This window comes from Lacerta agilis, chromosome 9 (genome assembly GCF_009819535.1).
Source record: "Lacerta agilis isolate rLacAgi1 chromosome 9, rLacAgi1.pri, whole genome shotgun sequence".
Taxonomy (NCBI): domain Eukaryota; kingdom Metazoa; phylum Chordata; class Lepidosauria; order Squamata; family Lacertidae; genus Lacerta; species Lacerta agilis.
In genome coordinates, this window is record NC_046320.1 from 68,438,549 (window position 1) to 68,446,035 (window position 7,487).

A 7,487-nucleotide genomic window follows, 5' to 3' on the forward strand; every position below is an offset into this window, starting at 1 on the left:
TCCGATACAGGCCCGAAGCGCCGGTTCAGACTGCCTCTTCCCCAGCGGCGCGCCTTCCCGTTAATTTTTTGGGTTGCGTGACTCCCCCCCCCTCTGTACAGCCGAATGGTCACTGAGGCCGCTTACTAGGGAGGGAGCCTCACTGAAGTCTATGGAGGCCATTGGTCGTCGCGGGGGGATTTGTTTCCTTATTTCCTACCCCGCCTTTTTCCTCCCAGGAGCTCAAGTCACCGTGCGTGGTTCTCTCCCCCTCCATTAATTCCCACAACAACCCTATGAGGTAGGCCAGGCTAAGAGGCAGTGACTAGGGTTGTCGCCTTTGTTCTGACAAAAAACAGGGCGGGGGTGGGCCTCGTCTGGTGCTGAAGCAACTTCAAAGCAATCCGTTACAATCTATTGCAGCCTCATAGGATGCCCCCTCTGGAATTTGTCACACACACGTGAATTTGTAAATCTGTCTGTGCTTGGCTACCCAGAGTGTAAGTACATGACCTTTAACGTATCCTTTCAATCACATGCATTTGGAGAGGATCCTAAGTGTGCATGCACACAAAAGCTCATACCAAGAACAAACTTAGTTGGTGCTACTGGAAGGATTTTTTTATTTTGTTTTGGCAGAGAGAGTGAGAGAGAAGACCTGAAATACAGGACAAAACTATCAATAAAGGATGTAGCATTTTACATTGGGATACAGGAGAATCTTGTATTATACTGTGTAGGTGGCAAAACCTACTGGACCCCCAAGGTCACCTTTCTCGGCCCACTGGGAATTTGAACCCTGGACACTCCCAGACATTTAGTCTGAGACGCTCTTAACTACACCAACTCTCCAGTGTGTTAACATATGCAAAATTAACTGCCTAATTGGGATTAAAGTTTAGCCAGGACCTGGAGTTTAGCCTTGTGCAATTAAACAGGACAAAAGCTCTCTGGGTGACCTGTTTATTGAGTGTGTGCCCGAATTTGCTTTTTACTGAGCATTCATTCTGATTTGTTTGCAGGGAGGTTAGATGCTATTGCATCAAACAAACAGGCCGTGTGTTTTCCAGTGTGTTTTCTTGTCACTTTCCTCTAGACCAGATGTTTTCAACCTTTTTTGAGCCCACAGCTCCCTGGGCCAACTGCATTCTTTTTGCTGAACCCCTGTGGGGCTCAGGAGCCCAGTTATGTCACCACTTGCCTGCAAAGCTGGCAGCCTCACCCTTTTTTGAATACCCTCACTTGTGGAATGTTCCCTCCTCTCTCCTCTCCTTGGGAGTCCTCTAGGCAGCCACTTTTGCTCCCCCTGGTCTCTGAGCTGCTCCCCCCCCCAGGTGCCTCCCAGAGGCACCATTTGCCTGCGGAGCTTATGGCTAGGGCTGCTGCAATAAACAGCTGTGCAAGCCTTGGGGAGGCAGAGATGCAAGAAGGCATCAACGGAGGGAGGGGAGGAAAGAGAGACAGAGGCCAGTGTTGCCCACAGCACCCCAGCCATCATTCAAGGCACCCCAGGGCGCCATGGCACACTGGTTGAAAACCACTGCTTTAGATAAATGGTTCTTAAACTCCTCCCCCCCCCCCGGGCCACATGGGGGACTGCTTAATGATTTCGCTCTGAATGGCAGGGGCAACCCAGCAAGATGGGTGGGGTATAAATAGTAATTTTTTTATTTAAAACAATGCCTGTTGCGTTTGCAATGCCCTGTGCTAGATGTATGATTTTTACAGATTCTGAGGCCACCTTGCATTGTGTGCTTTTATTATTGTTTTGTTGACACAGTTATTTTTGTGTAAACTGCTTTTGAGTTTGTCAACAGGTCATATAAAAATGTTTTATGATATACTGTACCATGCACTTTGGGGCATTTGAAAGTTTATGTATCACCACGACTTTTAATGCAGATTAGAATCAGGCTGAGCATTTCTGTGCTAGCCATTAAACTCTTAACAGTGTCCTTAGCAACAGAGGAGGATATGTAGCATATATATTTGAGAGCGGTTGCTCACATCCATCTGTACTTCACGCTTGCTGACCAAGGCAATAACTACCGTGTTTCTCCTAAAATAAGACACCGTTTTATATATTTTTTTTCCTCAACAAAACACAGTATGGCTTATTTTCAGGGGATGTCTTATTTTAACCGCATCACATCAGTACTCTGCATAGCCACGCCTCTCCAGGCTGTTTTAATGGGAGGTGCCGCATCACTATGGCTTATTTTCGGGGTATGGCTTATTTTCAGGGAACGGCTTATATTTCGCAAATGCATAGAAATCCTGCCATGGCTTATTTTATGGCCATGGCTTATTTTAGGAGAAACACGGTATGAAGAGCAACAACTATAAAAAGAACGAACTGGGAAACAGATGGACATTTAGACAAGCAATGAATAATTCTGAAACTTGTGATAGCTATTCCATTATGGCAATTTATGGGCAATATATCCTCCCTTAGCTGTGTTGGGTTTTTCCCCTCCTTTTCTGCAGTTTATATTCTAGGTGGGTTGACCACAGCTGTATGCTGTATTCCAAATGTGCTCCCACCATCTATTTGAATGAAGTTGCTATGGAAGATTGAAATCAAGACAGCTGGTAATACCCAACATAGAATTTGTTCCTACCGCACACCACCAATGTTTTCAGGAAGCTCACCATTATGCTCCCAATATTTCTTTCCTGGAGCCAGTTCAGACCCCATGAGTGTATACTAGATGTGAATATTTTTGCTCCAGTAGACATCACTTTACATTTGTAGCTAAACCACATGCCAAATGTGAGAAAGGTGTGATAATTCTGTGCTAAATTGCAGTTCTGAGTAGGGGTGATTTTGCAGCTGAGAAACAGTGACGGAAGACTCCTTACTGTTCATGCCCCCCATCCCCCCTGCTACACTTTCCACTGCAACTTCCCCCTCCTCTCCTCTCCTCCTTCAGGGTTCCGTACAACCACTCTACTACCTTCAGTGCGACCTTTTGTTTTCCTTTCACCCAGCTTGGAGATGTCTTTGGCTTGGGGGGGGCATGTTCCTAAATTTACATAATTTTACACTTGCTGTTCTTTTAAGCATCAGGGGAAGGGCAAAGGTTTCGGGAATGGACAAACTAATAAATAACCCAATTGAAATGAATTATTGGTGTTTTCCACTGTACTGCAAACTTTCTAAGAGACCCACCTAGCTCAACACCCGGGCACCAGACCGAATTTTAGGGCCAAAGGTATTTTTTTGCTACCTTTGTGGCCTTTTACATGTAGCATCCCTGTGGCTGAGGGATGTTGCTCTATGCCTCTGGGTAAATCATTTGTTCATTTCCTACCCTTAAAAAATAAAAGAGGCACCCCACCTTTCTGCTTTAGGCAGTTTCAGAGCTCCCAGAACTGCTGCTTATGTAAAAGACAAACAAAAAAAACCCCAGTTGCTCACAGTTATAATCCCAGCTAGCTCAGCTTCATGAAAGCATTCGGACATGACCACAGCTAAATGCCATGCAAATGCCCAGGCAGATCCATTAATTAAATCAGCTGTTCAGCAAAGGCCTTAATTGGGCTGTGACAAGCTCCCGGAACAATTGTGATGAGAGTTTATTCCTCGTCTGTTGTTCTTATTAACTGCCACTTCCTTTGCAACGACAGGCCCTTTATGCTGGAAAACTGCATATCTGCACGAGGTTCATCGCCTCCCAGGAACCTAAGGAGAGCTCTGAAAAATGAGGCCAACGGTTAATCTAGATCAGGGGTAGGGAATCTGTCTGGCCCTCAGAAATCTCTCCACGCCACACTCCCATCTTCCCAGGCTGCACCCTTCACTGGCCTCGTTTTACACCCTCCTTGAGTGTTTCTGACTGGCTGGGATGTGCCCTTGAACCCCGAGATACCTCTTAGAATCATAGAATCATAGAGTTGGAAGAGACCACAAGGGCCATCCAGTCCAACCCCCTGCCAAGCAGGAAACACCATCAAAGCATTCCTGACAGAGGCTCTTGCTTCTCTGGATGGGGGATAAGGAAGAGGGTGTGCAGGTGGGTGCACAGAATCTAGCCTACTGTACAGACTTAAAATTTATATGAATCGCTTTGCCCACTTTTGTCTCTGGCTGCATCCAGCACCGACAAGTGGCCTTTGGAAGGTTGACCAGAAGGGAATGCAGCCCTTGGGCGAAAGGTTACCCACCTCTGATCTCAACTCCCAAGCAAGTGTGCACAGCAGCGCAACCTTAGCACCTTTGTAAGATATGTTGGTTGGCGAGACTTCAGTCGGGCCTCTCTATAATCTTTCACGGGCTTAATGCATTTCTAAACTGGACTGGATTTAGAGGCAGGTGGCCCAGGTTGCCAGATTCTGGGCGGGATGACTGTCATATGATACAGCCGCTCAACAACTGGAACAAATTCCACAAACAGTGGAATATGTGGATCTGGCTCCTGCCCCAAGGATCCCTGCAATACACAAATTTCCCCTCCCTCCCTCTACACGTACATAAGTGCCTGTTTTTGTAACTGCAGCCACGTTTTCCAGTCATAGAAATAAGAGGCAGGTTCATCAACAAAAACACCAACAGCTTTCAAATGTTTAAAGGGGGTCTTTCTCCATTTTAAATTTTTGCTCAGATAAAAAGCCTTCACATTCAGGTGGAGATGTAGACAGACGGATGTATTTCTGTGTGTGTGTGCATGTGTACACACCAACATATACACATACCTCTCTATAGATATATATATTTACATTATTTTAAAAACCACTATCCCATGTCAATAGCTGTCCTTGTCTTTAAAAACCAATGAAGACGTACAAGAAAAGAGAAGATGGTGAAACAAGTTTATTATTATTTTAAAAACTATTATGTCTCTGCTGCACATAAAGAAAAGGACTTTTTGTTGTAGCCTTCCCCATCCAGTTGTCTTGGACTTCAGTTTCCAGCGGCACAGCTGGGCTTCCTGGTCCAAAACCTCTGGAGGGCATGAGTTTGGGGAAGGCAACACAATGACCAGCAAGGCAAAGTTGCTGGTTCCATGTCTGAATGCAAGGTTTGGAAAGGATACACACCTCAAACTTTAGAGTGTTAGTTCTGAAAAGATTCTTTTAAAAAATAAAGAAATAAAAATTGTGTTTCACAAAACCCCTTCTTGTGGGTTTTGTGGTTTTATTTTGCAAATCTCAGAGAGATATAGTTCAAAGAACCATCAACAGTCAACATGTGAAAAAAAGATTAACAGTTTTGATTCAGTACACTTCCGGCTTAAATTCACAGTAAGCAGATATACAGAAACAGATTGAGGCTTATGGTTTGTTTGTTTGCTTTTTTTAAAAGGAGAAGGGGAAAAATAACATCAAGGCCATTTTGCTTCCAACGTGCTGACCCAGGGCCAGTCTAGATTTTGTGTTTTAAAAGATATTAGCCGTCAGCAAAATCTAAAAACATGCAAACGAGCAGAGTTCTTATTGCTGGTGAAATCGCACTGGGTTATCCTGCCAACGAATTAAAAATCCTGCAGCTTCACGTGTGTTATTCCTTGTTATCCTAAAGCAGACTTCCCCAACCTGGTGCCTCCCGCCCCCCCGCAAATGTTTTTTGCTGTCCTGCAACTCCCATCAGCCCCTGCCGACACAGCCAATAGTCAGGGACTGTCTGTTGGAGAAGGCTATTCCAGACTCTCATCTTGAAGGGAGAGAATTCAATTCTCTAGTTTTATTGTCTATAGCTTGTAAGGCCTATAGGAGTTTTTTCTTCTGTATCAATATTCTACATGCTGTGTATAGGGTGAGCAGCTAAGAGGGCCCCTCATTCTGCATAGCATGAAAGGGTCATCTCGACCCAAGCTGGCGTTAAACTTTCTGGCATGAAAAGCCCATTCCAATTAAGTCCTGGTGAGAGGGTCATCTTGACCCAAGAAGTCCTGGCACAGAAGCCCAGCTTTAATTAGTGTTCCTACTTTCACTTTTGAGAGGCGCATTCACCCCCCTCTCTGGGAAGTCAGTCTGTTGCCTTCCTAAGGAGAGAAAGGGATCTCTCTCTCATTCTGGACTTTGAGCTGGATTTTTGGGCTGAAAATCTTCTTATTTAGAGAGGAAAGAGACCCTCTTTCTCCCTGAATACAGGTAGGTTCTCCTTCTGAAAGACATTTAAATTCATATGGCTGGCTTTAGAGCTGTTCGGCAGTGGCAGAGGCTTGATAGCCATTTGTCAGGCATACTTTGATGGTGTTTCCTGCTTGGCAGAGGGTTGGACTGGATGGCCCTTGTGGTCTCTTCCAACCCTATGATTCTATTCTATGATTCTATATTGATGTAAGTTCCCCCTTTTACCTTTTTCTCTAGGTTCTTTTTCTTTAAGATAGTCTTTTATTTTCTGAAAGCTCTCTTTGTGCTTGAGTGCAAACCTCCTTAATGTTTCCTTTTAAGTATACTGTATTGATGTAACCTAAGTACACTGTAAACTTTAGCCCCATTTATTTGATATGATTGTCTGGCTTTTGTATTTTTTATGTTATTGGTATAATGTTCAGTTTTTCTGTAAGTTTATTTGATGTTTAGGTTTTGCCTGTTTGCTTCATATAATTTTCTGGCCATTTAATATTCAGTTTTCTCAGTAAGCTCCTTTTGAGGAACATGTTCTTAGTGCATACCTTTGTTTGCTGGCATATTATTAATCAATGAAAAGCTGTAGGTCAAAAAGCCCCTTCCCGTGGAAGGTATAGAAATTGGCCAGAGATGTGAAGGGGATTGGATAATCCTTTGATGGGTGATCCTACCAATTAGAGGGAAAGGCAAAAAGCTTTAATTATAAGAGCCAGCCAAAGGGCAGACTGACCCATACCTTAAGAGTGAAAAGCTTTAACTTTCACCCAAGTAATGAACTCAGGGCTGTTCTGGCCAGGAGACAAGATGAGTCATTGAATAGGTGGCCTGGCACATGAAGACAGGCAAGCACCAGGAACTTGAGGCCAAAGTGACCTTTTGCTTTGATATTACAAATGGTGTGACGTGCATGAACTCATGAATTCATAATGAGGGGAGAGGGATTCTGAAGGGTATAAAAGCTGTATGTATCTTTTCGCCTGTTGTATTTCGCTGTGAATTATCACGCGGAAGCCTTCTGCTGTCCTAGGCAGTCAGAATATAAATTCTTTCTCTATTTTATGTCTTCGGAGTCGTTATTGACCCCTTGTTCTCTCTCAACTCGTGGTGCAACGCGAACCCCAAGGTTAACGGAAATGGTCAGCCATGTAAAAAGGCTACATTTTCCTGGGGGCTCGTGCCGGGATTTGGCGTTCCCCGAGGTTGAGGGACAGTGACCGGAGCTGTCTCTGCTAGGCGATCAGCTCAGGTTCGGTTTGGGGCTCCTGTGCACGTCCTACTAGCTTTGTAGGAGGAGCAGCCATTCCGTTCTTGAGTGGAGACGCAGCAGAAACGGAGAGAAAGAAGAGCGGCCGCACAGGAGGTGCACAAGGGGTGCACAGGGGGTTTGGAAACCCAGAGGTAAGCTCTGTTGTGAGAGCTAAAACAGGGATCTG